Source organism: Carassius auratus, chromosome 13 (genome assembly GCF_003368295.1).
Source record: "Carassius auratus strain Wakin chromosome 13, ASM336829v1, whole genome shotgun sequence".
NCBI classification, from domain to species: domain Eukaryota; kingdom Metazoa; phylum Chordata; class Actinopteri; order Cypriniformes; family Cyprinidae; genus Carassius; species Carassius auratus.
Genome location: NC_039255.1, coordinates 21,386,768 through 21,405,642, shown reverse-complemented (window position 1 = coordinate 21,405,642; position 18,875 = coordinate 21,386,768).

Sequence of the window (18,875 nt, the reverse complement as noted above, 5' to 3'; positions counted from 1 at the left end):
ATGAGTGTTTTTAATGAGGGCTCCAGAGTGTCTTTGGCTAAACATTTGTTTTGTGCAGGGTTATGTGATGTTATGTGCTCTGCTGTAGCTCTTTAACTAATGAGTGCCCTAGCATGCGTTCTCAAGTTACACTGGTACAGCCTTGGAATGTACAAACAGAGTCGAGTCAGCAGGTTAATTAAAACAGGTGGACCAGACAAAAGTTTTTTTTTTTTTTTACAGACTTATCAGTTGTTGTTTTTATATCTACACATCCTCTGCAAGAATGAATTTGAATTCAGGTGACCCTGACACCCACCCATGACCAGCATGCTATGGCAGGATGCCCATGAGTGGCTCTGCTGAAAGCGATGCCTGCCGGAAGCCCCGCACGCTCTCCCCCGGTGTCAGGTGTCAGAGGTGAGTGCTGTCCCACCGTAAATGAAGCATCCAGAAGAGGTGAAACTACACAGTTCACATCACAATGTCGAGTCATTGACCAATCAGAGCTGAATGTTTAACAATGCTATAAAATACAATGCAACGGGAACAATGAGCAGGTCAGTGAGCGATCAATAGTGACTCTCAGTTTGCTGGTAATGGGAAAGAGTAAATACTCTTCAGAATGTGTTCAAATCAACATTTCCACTTTCCTATTTGAAAAAGTAAGATAGAATGTAGATAGTATTATATGCAGAATACTAAATTACATTATAACATTTTGGTAACACTTTAAGGTCCAATTCTCACTATGAATGAGCTATTAACTACTACTTTTGCCTCAGTAAACTTGTAATTTGCTGCTTATTGATAGTTAAATTAAGCTTAGGTATGGATCAGGATTAAGGGATTTAAAATATGGTTTTGCAGAATAAGGTATTAATACATGCATTGTATGTACTACTAAACTGTCAATAAAAAGCATGCCAATAAACAACTATTTAATTTTGAGAAAAATAAACTAAAGATTTAAAAACTATTTGGATGTTTTAGTGTCACTTTACTCATTATTTGATTGGATTGCCAAATGTTGAGCTGCAAAAAAAAAAAAAAAAAAAAAAAAAAAAAAAGGAAATTATATATATGGATAATTAGGCTTATTTTTATCCCGGCAATGTAGAATATATTTGTATATTTTTCTATAATTTGCAAATGTTATAAAAATAATTAACATAAAAGTTTGCAAAAAAATAAATAAACCTGATGTGGTTATGTTAATTATATAATTTGTAAATGTGCATCTACTAATAATAAAACATTAGGTTCCATATACTGTGAAGGTTTGCCTATGATGCCTTTTTTTCTTTGAATTTAATTACTTTTTAATTTATTCCTTTAATCCAAATATGAATTACATCTCTGGATCCTGTTTGCAATAGTACATTAATTACAATTCAGGAGCTGAACTGAATTTAATTATAGCTGCAGTTCACCGATACATTCTGAATAGAGCTTAATAATCAGCCAATGAAATAATCCAGTCCCCTTGCCATATTGTTTTCAGGGCCACTTTTATTAATCAACAAAACAGAGGGTATGTCCTCTCATAAATTTTACTACTAGGCAGAAATACATAGATGAGGGAACCCATGCGCCCCTGTGCTTACACTGCAAAACCACAGACTGAAACGGTCATGATAGGGTCAACTTCAGCTGCTCTACATTAGAAAGAGCACTAACAATGACTGCATGTTTATATTTCCCTTCAAAGGCATCATCAAATATAATGCTTCATGTTTGAATAAATGATATAATTCAGAGCCTGGTTACTAGAGTCTAGCCATCACAATAAGCATTGCTTTGATGGAAAGAGCTTTGTGTGAGTTTCATTCAGCTACGATACCTGTGAATTTGCTGTATGTCTACAGTCCATTGAAGGTTTCACAATGTGCTTTTAAGTGCCTTTAAGCAGTCACATTGTCATTTGACATCCAAAGGGAGAGAGGAGTCTGCTGGGAGAAAACTGGGGAATTCATTTCAGGATCAGTACCTCACACACAGAAGCGTTTACAACTGCTTGTGGATTTACTCTTGATCTCAGCAGTGTTGAGAACTGAGCCACAGGCCTTTAAAAACTACAACGCTATCTCATGACCAATTCGTACGTATTTTATGAGGTGGCTTATCTCTACGAATTTGTAGGACCTCACTCGTACGATTTTATACGATTTGTCTAAACCCCAGTGATGGTTATGTTAAGGTCGGGGTTAGGTGTAGGTCATTCGTGCAAATTCATACGAATTGTGCAACTCGTAAAATACGTACGATTTGGCAAAAATGTGTTGTCGTATGAGTATGGTCGTACGAATTCGTACAAATAAGCCACCTAGTAAAATATGTTTGAATTGTCGTGAGATCAGATTGAAAAATGAGGCTTCTTCCATTTATGCAGACTTTAGCACAACACAAACCTCATGATTTAGCTACAGCTGACAATTTTTTCATTTCAACTCTTAACGGTCAAGCAAAAGTCTTTGTCTCCAATCCACCTTAGCTTGTTGTTTTCATAGTTACTTTAATCAGCAACAAAGTAGAGGGTATGTCCTCTCCAAAACGGCACCAATGGGCAGAAATACATTTGTAAAGACATCTATGCAAAAATGTGTCTCTGCATGAAGGTGGAACATCTAAATTGTTCACAAATTCCGTTGTAGTTTCGATAATCTTGAGCTACAGATTCTGGTTGAGATATCTGCCTCTTGACGCGTGTAATGACATTTTACACATAATAAATGTGGTTCTGGCCATGTTTAACACTGAGGTATCTGTCCTCTGTGGCTTGACAATTCTCTTTATGAGTCTCAAAACCCAGACACATTTTAAAGACATTTATGAATAGACCTTTTTCTCAATTACACCTCTAGGTTTCTGTGAAAATACAGTACAATGTCGATGCACTTCCAAGCCTGCTTTGCAAACATTTATGTTTTAATTAGGCATGGGAATTGTAATGAATTCACCAGTTCCTGTTCTTTAATTATTTAGTTAACGATTCTTCATGAATATATTCATTATGAATAATTACGTACATTTTACAAAGTGCACCAAGGTAGCATTCAACCGATAGCATGTTCCAAATATGTTCCTTAATCTATAGGCTAATAGCCTGAAATCAGTGGTTAAGTTGCTTTTACAAAACTGTTTCAGAACAGTGCAAAGCAAATATTCGAGTGTGTGCACCACATTTTATGGAGGACTGTTTTCTGGGAGAGTAGCGTACAAGGCTGTTTCTATAAAGTGTGGCTCATCCAATTTTGCGAGGATAATCTGGTGCTTCTGACTCACAGTATGTAAGTATGTTTTATTTTTAAATAATTTGATAGAGTTTTGAGCAGTGTAGAGTAGCGCTTGTTGTTTGTCATTTCTCCGATCACAAATACAGACATGGTTTTATGTTTATGCGACGCAACATGCAACACAACGCTTAAAAACACAGTATAAGTCATTTTAATCAGTATTTATATTCCCACTGTATGTACCAAATATCTTGCTTGTAATGGGTTTTGTTATTTTTGTCTCGTCATTCTGAAAGACAGCATCACTGTATGGTAAGGGGCGTAACTTTTCCATCACAAGCTTAAGGTATTCGGCCAATCACAATGCACTGGATAGCTGTCCAATCAGAGCACACCTCGCTTTTCAGACCAATGAACTTTGTAAAAAAATCGATGCATTTCAGAAAGGCGGGGCATAGAGAAGAAACAATAATGTACAGTATGTGTTATTTGAACCTTAAAACACATGGACACATCTATCAAGACATATAAAAACACTTTTTTCCATGTTTCATGTTTTTTTTGTGATATTTATACCCTCCACCAACATAAATGTAATACATGAACTGATGCAACATACAAAAATAAAATAAAATCAAATAAATAGTTGATGCAAACTAAAGTGTATCCTGTATATTTGGGTTACAAACTGCCTGTTATCTGCATAAATCCATGTCATTAGTGAGGAAATTGAAAGCGAGCAAGAGAACGAATTGAATGTCAGATAAAAAAGCCTGGTGTTGTTGATGATGGATTCTCCCCTAATCGAAACAGTTTGCTTAGTTTCCCAGCTGGGTTTCATGTGCTTTTGATTACTCTCTGCTATTTAGTTCCACAAAATTACATGCCGCTTAATGGGCTTTTAATGGTTATAGGTTTCTCTACTTTTTAATGAGGTTCACCAGTTGGTTGCAAATGCCCTATGGATATTTGGCGCATATCCAGACCAAGAACTGTTTCAGCTTTTATTCTAGTTTACAACTCACTTTTCTTTGTGGTGTAAAACCCCAACAAGAACTCCAATATTTCTTGGGGCGTTAGATGCACTTCACCAATCCGCTTTTAATTTAGCACCTAATCCTTATCCCAGAAGCCAAATAATTCCATCATTAAATGCTTGATCACTAAGCTTCTGGATCTTTTCATCCTTTCATTCATTGTGTGAGTCAGTGTGAGTGCTACAACAACAAATTAATGGCTGTTTTTTTTTATTTTTATTAAATGGTGTTTTTTTTATTTATTTTTTATTTTTTGCGACAGAGTCATTGATGTTAATATTAAGACATACTAATATACCCTGTGTGATATAGTACATCTCACTGAGAAAGTGATGTGAATACATTTTGTGTAAAATGCCTTCTCTGTGCATCAATGCAAAAATCCCAGTAAGTGCACTGTTTAAATGCTGCTGTAATCATGTACTGTAGAATTACTCTAGATTTAACCATAATATAACTGGCTATAATCAATCAATCAATCACCTTTATTTATATAGTGCTTTAAACAAAATACATTGCGTCAAAGCACTGAACAACATTCATTTGGAAAACAGTGTCTCAATAATGCAAAATGATAGTTAAAGGCAGTTCATCATTGAATTCAGTTATGTCATCTCTGTTCAGTTTAAATAGTGAACAGATAACTGTTTAGATGACTATAACAGAATGAGGGGGTCCCAGAAAATGTATTTTTAATACCATTGATATGCTATTGTATATTTTGTTAATATTTAGAATTCAATTTTGTTTTTATTATTATTTTCTATTCAGGTTATTTCAATTTAAATTGACAGTTTCTGTATTTTTAATTAGTTTTTTTTTAATTAAAATCTTTATTATATATATATATATATATATATATATATATATATATATATATATATATATATTTTTTTTTTTTTTTTTCTTAGATTATTTCTTTTTATTAGATTAGTAGTTTGGTAATTAGTTTAGCTTTAGACAACTAAAGGTTGAACCTCAATGTCAGCTAAACATAAATGTGACCCTTGACCACAAAACCATTTTTAAGCTGGGGTATATTTTTAGCAATAGCCAAAAAAACATTGTATGGGTCAAAATGATCTATTTTATTTATCTTCCGAAAATCAATAGAATATTAAGGAAAGATCATGTTCCTTGAAGATATTTTATGCATTTTCTACTGTAAATATATAAAAACTATAGTAATATGAATTAGTAATATGCATTCATTTGGACAACTTTAAAGGCAATTTTCTCAGTATTTTTTATTTATGTTTTGCACCCTAAGATCTCGGCCAAATATTATCTGATCCTAATAAACCATACATCAACGGAAAGATGTATAAATGTATAAATTTATCAGCAACTAGCTGAAAAAAGATGACTGATTTGCATGCCGCTTAAACTGAGGCGCCACATTAAAGAACTTGAAAAACACATTATTGTAAAACATAGTATTTGTATGCCACTTAAAAACGGACAGCTGAGACTTTGTTTTATATACCAAAAATGCAAGCTTATTGATATTATTGGGTGGCTGACACAATACAAATAATGAATGCATTCAAAGACGTGGAATATTATTCCATGAACAGAAACAGAAGTGAAGATGCTGAGCTGACCCAAACCGGAAGAGGGGTCTGGTCACTGAATCACTGCTGGAGAAGTAACAAGTCTTTTAATAGGAGCATAAACAGCTGCTTTCTGATGTGTACCTGTTTATGTCTCACATCTCCTTCTCTATCTAAGACCCATGCACAAACTTCGCATTACATAAGTGGTCCAGTTTGCAGCTAATTCTGGCACAGAGACGCCCACTGTTTTGTTTTATGCACAGTTAGGGTAGGGAAGTCCCTTGACAAATCAGCAGAAAGTGTGTGCAGAATTTAGGATGAATATCTGTCCATCCAAATACAATAAGCAGTGGTTTTTTAGCGGAACAAACTTTTTTTTGTGTGTCAAACATCATTTTGTTTCCTCTTGGAACTCGCATTGCAGTCGGAAAGACTGATTGGAGCTGGCAATTTTCTCAAGCGCTTTCCAGGTTTTTTGTGCTAAATGCATCAGATGGTTAGTGAACAGACTGAGGTGGTTTGATGATGTTCCATCTGAGGTTGAGACTACAGTATGTGATCGCTTTCAGCATGTCACCCTTCGGAAGTGGCTGCCACTTTGAGGTGCATGTTAATGGCACCATGCAATGCTTCAAATTACCACAAATATTGATGTCTTGTTACTAACACTTGGCTTCTGACCTTGCTTTATCTACAATCATGTCTGGTATTTATTCATTTTAATTTATTTTGAAGTGACTGGCATGTTTTTTCCATGATCTCAAGGAGGCTAAATTGATTCTACGAAGAATAGTTCACAGCAATCATAAATTTGAACATTTAAAACGTTTATAAAACGTTTATAAAAGATCCAAGGAATTAACGTTCCAATAGGCAAATTCAGTCTAGGATTTAAAGGCATTTGCATAATATAAAAAGTCTTTATGTTTGTGTCTGCTTTTCTGTTATACTGCGGTTTTCATTTTTCCACTCCGATTTTATGTGGCTCTCCAGAGCAGAGTAGCTGCTTTGAGATTTCAAACAAAGCTCTGCAGGCTTTGTTCAACTATAAAATTGGATGAACGCTTGCCTGAAAGCTCTCAGAGGAGACAACAAAGCCATCGCCTCTACAAGGAAAACTAGAAAAGCCTGAGTTTGTGGCTCTTGGATAGATACTCCTACAGCTCTGCTTTCAAGCCTGCACCCTATACTTCCATAAATGCACTCATGCAAATATTTTTGACCGCAAATATTTGATCATATTTCCCGCAACGTAATTTTTATCTTTAGTTATCTATATTTGCCAATAAAGGAGTCATTCTGTTTCATTTCAGTCAGAATCACTAGGCGTTGTCCTGTAAAAGCTTCCAACACCAGTGTTGGGGAAAGTTACTTTTTAGAGTATAATGCATTACAATATTGCGTTACTCCATAAAAAATTAAAAACTTATATTTTGGGCAACGGTAAAAGCACAAAAGACACCAGAAGTGAAATTAGAGTCCAGGTGACCTTGTGGTCAGCCTGATGGTGCTGGAAGAGCAGTTAGAGCACCAGCCCGAGCTCCAGAGGAAAGTGCATGACTGTGGTTTAGTATTAGGCAGACCAGAGGCCTGAGGGTTCGGACGAGCCTGCTCTCTCTTTCGACAGCTCCTCTGATGTGTTTCTCACATGGGACACTCTTCACTGCTGAAGGAAAAGAGGGTGGTATCATATTACCGTCCCGTGCAGCTGGAAAAGTCCCTCTCTGCAGGTTTCCTCTGGTGGAGTTTATATCCACCTTGTGAGGTAGTCCGTTATTAATACATGAGAGATCCACTCTGTAGGAAAATTTCGACTAGGTTATTAATGTTGTGAGACATGGGGGTTGAGAGCCGCCAGGGTGTATTTGTTGTTTTCGTTGCCTTGGAGGACAGTAATGCAAACACACATTTCACCCTTGGTGCTTGTCTTCGTCCGTATCTATCCGTCGATTTGGCCGTGGCTTGTCTGAGTCTTTAATAAGTCTTTCATTCTCAGTAGAAAAAAAAAAAAACTTTTGAGTTACTGCTCAGATTTATGGCCCTTGTTATTTTTTAAATATATTTTTTTGGTATTCCTGCCTGCTTGCTAAAATTAGCTCAGTGATACCTGAGCTCTATTTGGCCTGAGTGTGCTTCAACTTTTGACACATTTGGAGTGTGCTTGTGTAGTCACTGCTCATGGTGAATATGATTGTTGCTGCTGCAGAGGGCAGTGTAAGACTTCGGGTCTGTGTGGTGAGAAGGCCAGACACACACACACACACACACACACACACACACACACACAGAAGCCATGCCAATGGAGCGGTAATAAGACACTGGTGACTGAGGCCATGGAGAAGAGTAGGGATTAAGATTGGAATGATAATGCTTTAGGCTATTGTGAACCCCCACAAACGAGCAAGCCTTGTATCCGTTCCATTGCTATGTTATCTTTTTACATTATGTTCCTCCTCTGCACAATAAATCAGCCAATCAACAAGCTAATGTTGGACATGAAATGCGATCTGTGGCATTTTCAGCCCACGCAGGTGCCCTGACAGTGAAGTGTGTAAGCACAAATATGATCCTTACTAATGATACACTGATATATCAACTAGACCGATAAATGTACAGAAATAGAGTTTAATGGTTGGTATATATTTATTGTAAAAATCTTAATTTTAAAATTATTATTTTGGTTTACAATCTGTGTCTCATTTGCTTTTGCAAATATTGCAAAATACAGTTCCATGATTGGTAGGAAATGTTATTTTGATGAACTTTGTATACAACCAAAACAATGACAATTGACTTTTACATTCTGACCCATGCACATTAGTTTCTTTCTTCTGGGATTACGATTCATAATTTAAGTAGGTTAAAAGCAAAGGGACAGTCATGTAAACAATACAGGATCCTCTAAGATCTCTCATGAAATCCTTCATGATCTCTCATGAAACAAATGCTACATTTGGTATTGAAATTAATAGTCAGTATGTGAGCAGACAGCAGTCTGGCTTTGGTCAAGCATAAAGATGTAAACAGGAGAGTGGGTGTATAAATGTTTGACAGATTTGGAGCTGTACATGCTTTTTTATGCCTAATTATTTATTATTTTTATTACCCATCAGAAACACAAGATGTCCCATGATAAGCTGCCAAAAAGCTCATCGTACCAAAACAGACTGCGATTTAATGGCATTCACATTTGGACCCTACAGTAAGTAGGGTGACCCCATAACTAAGTGAGTCATAAACTTCTGCGTTGTCAGCCAGAGGATATGACCCTGTTAAACATCTCGATTTAAAATTCTGGGCCATTAACTGGCCTAAAAATAAAATGGTTGCATGTTAACCCGAGCAGAGTGCCTGAATTTTGCCCCAAAGGTCTCTCTCTGTCTGTCTCTCTAGACTCTATTGCCTCAATTCAAATCTATAGGAAGTAAAAAATCCAAATGAGACTTCTTTAATATCTGAGTTGTTTCTCCTGGCAGTCCTGTGGTGAACGCATATGCCACACCACTGTATCTCCTCCCAGACTGTCCTAATGCAGTGTTTTGTAGCCAGACTCTTGACTATGTGCATAAAGTCTGTTCCAGTCTGCTGCTTATTCTTAAAGAGATAGTTCACCCCAAAATGAAAATTCTGTCATTTATTACTCAACCTTATTTCATTCCAAATCGGCAAGATCTTAATGCATCTTCGGGCCCACAACGTATATATGAGCGTTCCTCTGTTCGTAAACAAGGCACAGCGCATGAGTTTTTTAAATCAGAAGCAGCACGCTCATGGTACTCCCGATATGAGGACAGCGACTTGGAGGAGAAGAACTGTTGAATAAAGTCGATATTTTTGTTAGCTGCATTGCTGTCTATGGAGGGTCAGAAAGCTCTCGGATTTAATCAAAAATATCTTAATTTTGTGTTCCGTATATGAACAAAGGTCTTGTGGGTTTGGACTACATCAGGGTTAGAGATTCATGACATCATTTTCATTATTGGGTGAACTGAATGAAAATGGCAGCTTTTAATGTATGAAATGAAAATAAGAGATATGTTACCTAATATCTTGAGTTCCCTGTTTTAGTCTTTTATTTTAACCATCTTGCGGCCCCCTAGTGAGTCCCAGCTGTCTGGTTGAGGAACACCTATCTAACAGACATGACATGTCAAATGGACCTTGTGTAGCACCATCCAATCAGATTTCAACTACAGATTTCACTCTATTTTATAGTATGCAGTCGCCAGAGCTCTGCTGATTCCATAACTGAAGAGTTCCATTGGGGTAAAAATCAGCACAAAAATGGCTGAGCAGAAGCATACAACCTTACATCACCAAGTACAATGGCAAGACAGTTAATTCCATACTTCCAAATTTGTGGTACAGTTTGGGGAAGGCTCTTTTCTATTCCACCTTGACTGTGCCCCAGTGCACAAAGCAAGGTCCGTAAAAGCATGGTTGGTTGAATTTGGTGTGGAAGAGCTTGACTGGCTGACACAGAGCCCTGACCTCCACCCCACTGAACACCTTTGGGGTGAACTGTAACAGAAATTGGAGCAAGGCTTGCTTGTCTGACATCATGACCTCTACTGAACGAATAGGAAAAATAAATAGATAAGTAAATAAATAAATAAAAACTTTGGAATCTTTCCCAGAGGAGCTGCTGTAGCTGTAAAGGGGGCTCCAAATAGTAATTAAAATCCCAATTGGTGTAATGGTCAGCTGTCCCAATGCTTTTGTCCATATAGTGTAAATCAGACATTAAGTTAACTGTGTGTCATTTGAGGCAGAGACCAGCTCTGATGTCACGAAAGGTCAAGTTAGTTTACTCTTGGCAGATAAGAGACTCATCGTTCATGTAAAATAAGGTTTAGGAAGCAAGTGGGCTGTTATGTCCTGTTAGTTTTGGTATTTATGAGTCACTGTGGTTTTTGATGGTACAGCTGAACCTTTTTTTTCCAGTAGGGTTCAGGTTACTCAGGCTAAGGGGACGGCAATGCTCTCGTTCTCAACAATGTTCTCATTTGCCTGAATTGGAGAAACCCAGCAGAATGTGGAATCTCTTTCTGTCTTGCACGTACAGTCTCCCGTCAGGATCTTCACCGGTTGGTTTCCTCCCAATTTATCACCCTGCAAAAAATGAAGCTTTTTCAAGTTCAATAGACAACACAAAATGAAATGATGTAATATTTATTAGTGATCAGGTATTACACATAAAACAAAGCATATAAATAAAAAAAAGTGCATTAGAGGAAATGCAGCCTATAGAAGGGAACTCTTCTGATTAGATAAAGGAGCCGGGCCCCTCCCCTCTCTGATTATATATCCTGTTGTTTGATTTGATAACATACATGGCTAATTTCAAACCGCGCTCTAATCAGATTTCTCTGACCTTGTTATGTGCATTTGTGGATGTTGTGGATTGGAAACCTGGATTGAAACCTCTACAGTAAAATCACTCTATATTTCCTAATAGGTAGCCAAGGCTAATTATACCACTGCATATCATTTAGCACAGCCCAGGTGATTGACTGACAGGATATTTTGTGATATATGTTGATTACAGTCAGTGTTAAACGGATCAATAAACACTATACAGTCAATCACTGTGACATACAGAACAGCCTCAAGTGGCTTAATGCTTTTACTGAACAGCAGCAACAACAATAAAATGAAAGGCTTCTACAGGATTTGATAGCTCTTCTTCGACCAATGGTGATTTTTGAGGAAGGTCTGATGAATTACGTCTCTGTGTGTTTCTTGCTCCTGTCAGACCTGGGACTCACCTCTGGCGACCTCACCACTCTTCAAAGCCCCGCGGCACCAGGTCCCTGCCCTGCCCTTGCCCGTAATTACATGCTCAGAAGCCTGCTTGTCTGCCAGGGGCCTCTGTCTGTGCTCTTAAAGATCTCCACTTCAAAAAGGGCTCATATTCAGATCTATTAAATCACAACAATGCCGTGCTGCTGGGGCCTGCCCTTTAATCTTACGTCCCCAGACCTGACCACAGCCATTGTGTGCTCCACTGCCATATCAGTGCCATCTGTCGAAAGCTGCTTTCACACTTTGGATGAAGGGTTGTAAAATATCCATCAAATTTACAGTAAAAAAAAAAAAAAAAACAGTGGTAAATTTTTATTTTTTAAATACGGTAGCAACGTTTTATGTTTTACTGGACTGAATGTCAGTCGCAATGCTTTGTGTTGGGCTAAATGCATTTGTTGTATGTGTGTAGCCCACATATGATGGTATTTTGACTAGCTACGAACTCGTAAAGAGCTTCTAAAATGTGTAAAGGAATCAAAACAGTTGCAGGAATCCCTGTGAGATGAACCTGTGAGGAGACGTGGTTCTGAAAATAAAATAAAAGAAAACCTTCTGAGCTTTCTGTCCTTTTTAGGGTCGCATCTTGTGACATCATGTCCTGTTTTGGGTTTATTTACATGTCTTTGGTCTTTTGGAGAGTAAGTTCATGGATTATGGATGGATGATTCACCTGCAATGGGAATCTTGACAGAGTAATTAATTCAGCACAACCCTCTCAGTGCATCATGGATAGCCATTGTTTGTACATCAGTTGTACACCTGTTGTTGTGGTGCATTATGGGATTGAATTAGTGCACTCATTTAATGTCCACTTTAGTTTTGGACACCACTTCAAATGGCTGTCCCTTCAAAAAGCTTTATAGACTGCGATTTCGGACACAGCTGTGCATTTGTAGCTGCTGTAAAGCAACGTTCCCAGAAAAAACTTTTTTGTAAAGTGTGCGAAAAGAACATAAGTCAGCATACCATCAGAATGAGTCTGAAACTGATATTTCAAGGTTAACAATTTGCATACACTGCTTTAACAATATTTTACTGAAAAATTAGATAAATATCCTGTTAGATCTACTACATTTTTTTTTAATGCATAGAATTTAAAAGGTTTTTATCTTTGCATGATTGCACTTTATTTTACAGTCCTTTTCCGCATAATTACAGTACCTATATACATATTTTTCCGGTATTTTTTTAAGTACACTGTAAGTACATAAATGCACATACTGTAAAATAAAGTGCAACCTTTCACATTTTTACAGTCATTTTCCATTTTAACAACAAACATGGTATGGAACTGGAGGCAATGCATCATAACTTTTACTCATGCTGGATGCCGATCAATGGGCAAACAAAGCTTCCTTGTGCTCTTTGAAATACTCTTCTTTAAAGAGCTGAAATAATACATGACATCACAGAGAAAGAGGAACGGTGCATGTGTGTCAATGCTGAGAAGAGAGAGAGAGAGAGCGCTCTTTGTTCATTGTGAAGTCATCCTCGGTACGCAGCACAGACTTGAGGCTGTGTTGCTGTCTGTAAGCACTTTCCTTAACGGCGTTCGTTGATTTGGTGATGATGAATGAGGTTTATGCTTGGACTAATATCTTGAATTTACAGCGTCAAAAGTGTTTTAGTCAGGGGCAGGTGGCCTGGCGTGCCGCTCTGGTCAGCCTCTGGCCAGGCCTTTCTACAGCTCTGATGGATGAGGTGGTGGATCAGCGGCTCTGTTGAAGTGCTCTGGCACCAGTTTCTCTCCAAACATGCAGATGTGATTTGCCTGACACTGTGTTTTCTTTGAAGGTGCAGCATGATGAGGTGTATCGAAGTGGAGGTAGCCACAACTGCTAGGGCTTGTGTTGTTTGAAGTATATACAGACTTGGCCGACACTTTAATCCAAATTATAGGGAATAGTTTCCAATAAGACTCTAAAGTGATGTAAATATGTATATTATACTACAGTGTAAAAAATGACATGATTTCTGCAAATTATCATATACTTAAAAAAAAGTATACATACACACTTTTTTTATTTTATTTTGCACATCAAAGATTTTTTGGAATGCTATTTTAGTCTTCCAAAAATCTAACTTTTACATTTAATTCAATGTACTTGCAATGTACTTGTTAAATTACTTGTAGTTTCTTTGTAACTATTTTTGAAATACTAGCTTTTTCTGAGTGAAAATTCTTTAAAGTAAATCCTAAACCATTTGTTTTTTAGCTCTACTCTTTATAACTTCCAATAAACGTTGCCTGCAAAATCTTCCAGATCACTGATAATCTTTGGTTTCCATGTTGCCACTGCTCTCTTCAAATCCCACCAAAGCTTTTTAATGAGACAAGTCACTGGAACATTCTAAGACTGATCCCTTAATCAGGTTGTGGTAGGTTTGAATGCATACTTGGCATCACTGTCTTGATGGAAAGTCCAATGATCATCAAGCTTCAGTCTGGGCAAGGAAGGAATCACATTCTCTGCCAAAATGGCCTGATTTCAGAAGAATCCATTATGTCAGTCACACAGTCAAGATTTCACTTCAGCAGCTTCGAAAGCCATGCTTGTTTAAGTGTTCCTCTTATACTTTTAGTGTCTTGGAAATGTTCTTGTAGCCATACATGTAATGTAACAACTTCTAGCTTTTGTGATAACTATTTTATTTTGGCCATTTTAACTTTATAATGTGAATGGCTGCATTTATGTATGCATAACAGCTCAAGTTAACTAGGTGTCCTGCAGTGTTGAATAGGGGTGGAATAATTATGGCATAGTTAAAACAAACACCTATATAATATATTTACATCATAACACTTCTATAAATATGAATATCTTTGGAAATGCATTTGTTTTGTATAAATTAATTTGTTTTTGTAGTTAGGGTTGATATTATCAAATCTACTGATTTTAATTAATTAGCTGAGAAAATTAGCATTGAGTTAATATTTAATATAGCACTATTACAAGTGTGAGAGGCGTGGGTGTGACGGCTGGTGAGGAGAGGAGTTTTATAGGTATATATTTTGGCAGCGGTGTTCTGGGAGACAGGTGGTAGGTCATTTCAATAATAAGTAATAATATCATCAACTCCCTCTCAGCCCGGGGAACACGTGCTGATGCAGGGTGTCAAGATATCCCAGCATGCTTTGAGGCTGTAAAAATAGCCCCTTCACAGCTGTGCACTTAGAAAGAGCCACTCACTCTCAACAGACAAAATACAAAGTCATGATGAGCTTCACAGAATTATGCAAATCTGTTCATATAACACTACTTTTCCCTCCATCATAAATTTACTGAATATAAATAAATCATACATTATAACACAAGATTTCTTTTCTTTTTTTTTTTTTTTTTTTAGTTCAAAAGAAATAAAAAAATGTGCTGAATAACTTAATTTACTCTTGTGGTGTGGCCACAGTAACATGACTGATGGCAAGCTGGTTTCATCTACCTTCTGCATTTCAGAACCTTTGCAATATTTTTCCACTGGGAGGCACCATTATCTGTGTCTTGAGCAATGCTGCTGCATGGTTTTATTTTCTGCGTTCCTCTGAAGGAGCGGCACACACACAGCAAAACTGGAGAACTGCCCCTCATGCTGCTCCTGAAAGCAACACACACACACACACACACACACACACTCTCTCTCTCTCTCTCTCTCTCTCTCTAGAAACATCCTGAGGTCCTAATAAATCCTTGTATGTGAAATTTACTGAAATGATGCTCCAGGGTTAGAACACAACTTGTGCTGATATGTGATTTATCTCTCATGTTACCTACTGTATATATCTACATAACACCACTTTGTATTATTTAAAATATGAAAACATTACTTTTTGCATTATGTTACAACATTATATGCTATTATACTCTAATACACTGGCTCCAAACATAATTTGCACACTTAAAACATTCAAATATATGAATTTCACGAAGCTGCAGGAGCTTTCCTCAGAGCTAAGTTTTTTTCCCTTTAAATATATATATATATATATATATATATATATATATATATATATATATATATAATGTTTTCAGAGAATATGTACCTATACATAACTATTTTTGTAATGTGTAATTACATAATGCCTATTGTGTCATTTATGTTATTTTATTATTTTACTTAATTATTTAATTATTTATGCACACATTATTGTTTCACTTCACTTTCCTTTTCTAACCCCCCCCCCCCCCCTCCATATGTTCTACATTTATATGCAGTTTAAATCGAGCATAAAGAACAAACAATAAAGTATATGTCATTGCTGACAGATATTTTGTATTAAACCTGTCTGTGAAGTGATCAGAGAAAGATTTACAAGCCTAAAATCTAATACCTACATAAATGTGACCTTCTTCCTCTCCCTCCAGAATCCATCCTGTCGGCTCAGACATGTGCCTTCAATCCTATGCATATCTCTGCTTCACTCTGTCTGTGCAATGGGGTAACACCTTACAGTCTCCATACATATGTGGAATAATTTAGTGTTTCACTTCAACAAGGATGACGTTTTGTTTAAACCCCTCCCCTCCTCAAAATTATAATGGAGCAATTAAAATAAATCTTCACTTGCACTTTCATTAACCCTGGCTGGTTTTGCGTTTCAGTGCCTGAGACTCAGCGGATTTGGCCTTTCACTGATTTATGTTGTCTTCCTCCAGAAATCAGACAGAAAAACACAGCATTTTTTTTTTGGGGGGGGGGGGGTCATAGATAAAGTCCTCATATGTTTTTTGCTCTAAGCAAAAATAATACATTTTCCACATCTATTAGAGCATGCCATAAATCTCAAACAACCAGTGAAAGCCTTCAAGGGAATATGACGGAGACAAAGGTAGAATGTTATATTTCATGGTCAGAGTCTCTGCTGTATATGGAAATATATTTGTGTAATGTCAACATATAGAGTAGTGTTTTCTGGAGGAATGTTGAGATGTGATAAAGAAGTTATAGCTGTAGGTCATTGTGCAGCCTGTAGGAGACATGTTCGGAAGTGCCCATAAAACAAAACCTAAGACTTTCAATTATAAAACTTTCCTTCCTCTCCAACGTAAACACTGAACATGAAGTGCAGGTCAGTCTGTGAACACCATTAACCCATTTAAAAACTGATTCCAGTCCCTTTCTTTGTAATATTATCACTGTCATACAAAATGATGATTATACAATGATTAAGTCTAAAAGAGATTAGAGTTTTGGAATCTAATAATTTCTTAAAAACATAAATCAAGGTTCATAACAATGCTAAATTAGTTTCCTTTAAAGCCTTTACACTGATCTCTGAACAAGTATGTTCTCAGTACTTTCAGCTCAGATAACGAGAGGAAATGAGATCATTTGTGCTAACGGCTAATGACTGAGTTACATTTTAAGAAACTAAGCATGTGTGTGTGTGTGTGTGTGTTTCTGTCTGCTGGTGCACACATTCTTCATGAGAAATTAGAAACCTACAGTGCTTACTTTAACAGGTCAGTACTTGGTCTGTGTGGATAAGTGCATGGGCCTGCCTTGCTCTGGGCCAAAGCTCAGCAGATCTACTGAATTAAAGCCCATGACAATATGAACAGTGCTTTTGCTGTTTAAGAGATAACAGAGAAAAAAGAAAGAAAAGGTGTCATTATTTAAGCTCTTAGGTTATTGCAAACCATATGATAACCTTCCCTTTGATAAAGCCCTGTAATAGACCACAACTCCAAATGGACTGCAAAAATGACAGATTGCTGAGCTGGTGCAAATGCATGACATTTATAAGACATTCGTATAGAGTTGAAATGCCACAATTATGAGTTTCGAGCACATGAATGAACAAAACGTGGGATTTTTTAAAGTTATTTTTTTACATGCTGAATTTGAATAGTTTTAAAGGCATGCTGTACAGAAACCTTCCAGTGAAGAAGGTATACATTCATCATCAATCACTTTTCACTTTTCACAGTTATGAAAACAAAATGTTCTAGTTTGATATCATGAATAAATATGTGAAAGAAATGGCAACTTTTCATATAGTTATTCAGGTTTATTGTTCGCAATATACTCCTTCTGTTTAGTTTAGCCCATTTCTGTGCTATGCTTCCGACCGAATGTGTGACATAGTAGTAATTAATAGTAATTGAAGAACTTTGCAACATTAAAACTGTTATATACTTGTTTATTAAACAATCTGTATTTAATAAAGTGCTACATAAATAAATGTGATTTGACATGATGAACTCAGAGGTGCGATATGATGCACTTGAAGGCAGAGCATTACTCAAATGTTAGCTAAAACCGGCCTCAAAAGTCGCTAGATGACATCATGGGCCAATTAGCATATTCATGAAGTCATCGCATCGTATCAGCCCTTTTCCATCGGTTTCCTTTTTATACAGCCAAATTCCCAATAAAACTGCTCTCACTTACATAATTTTCTGTTCCTGTTGTCAACACGTCCCATTAAGACTATATGTAGTCACTTCCAGTCTGCTGCTCTGCACTGCTAAAACCCAGACGTCGTCAGACAAAATCAGCCTACACCTAAGTTAAGGACAACAGCAGTGTTGTGATTTCAGTTATATTTACATGTGATAATGTTACAAACCACAGAATGTCTTCCTTGTTTATTTTGTTTGTAAAAAAAAAAAAAAAAAAATCTCCAAACATTTGCCAAATTTAAATTTCGCCAAAATAGCACCTTGTCTCAAGACAGTAAAAGTCGCAGCAACAATGAGAAAAATGCTAATTCTGGGAACAACAAGCAACACTGTTTATAATGCTTTAGTGGTGATTTTGTCCTCTTTGGTGCATGACTTTCCACCATGTTAATCAAGAATATTAATATTTATTTTGGCAATATTACCTTAATATCCCACTTTAATGCTGCTAATCAGTCCCATAATGTTAAAGGTCTTATAATGTTTGGGTGGATGGGATGTGTACTTGAGAATCATACTTGCTTCAGCTTTAAATGAATAATGTTTCATTACAGAGAGGAGCTCTTTTGAGCACTTTGAGTTGGCTGTGTACTGGCACTTTCTCACTGGATCAGTGCAGAGAGATTCCAGGCATTTTTAATGGATTATACATTAAACAAAGTGAAGATGAGTTACGTTCTCAAACATGAAACGAGCCGTGGTCTCCTGTGCGTGCTGGATGAGCTTTAGAGGTTGTGATGCTCAGATTACACATTCCCTTGCTCATCAGAAAAGAGCACCGAAAGACCGGGGACTTATCTCTCTTTCATGCACGTATGAATGAACAATCTGTGCAGGTCTTCCTCCTCGACTCTTTGT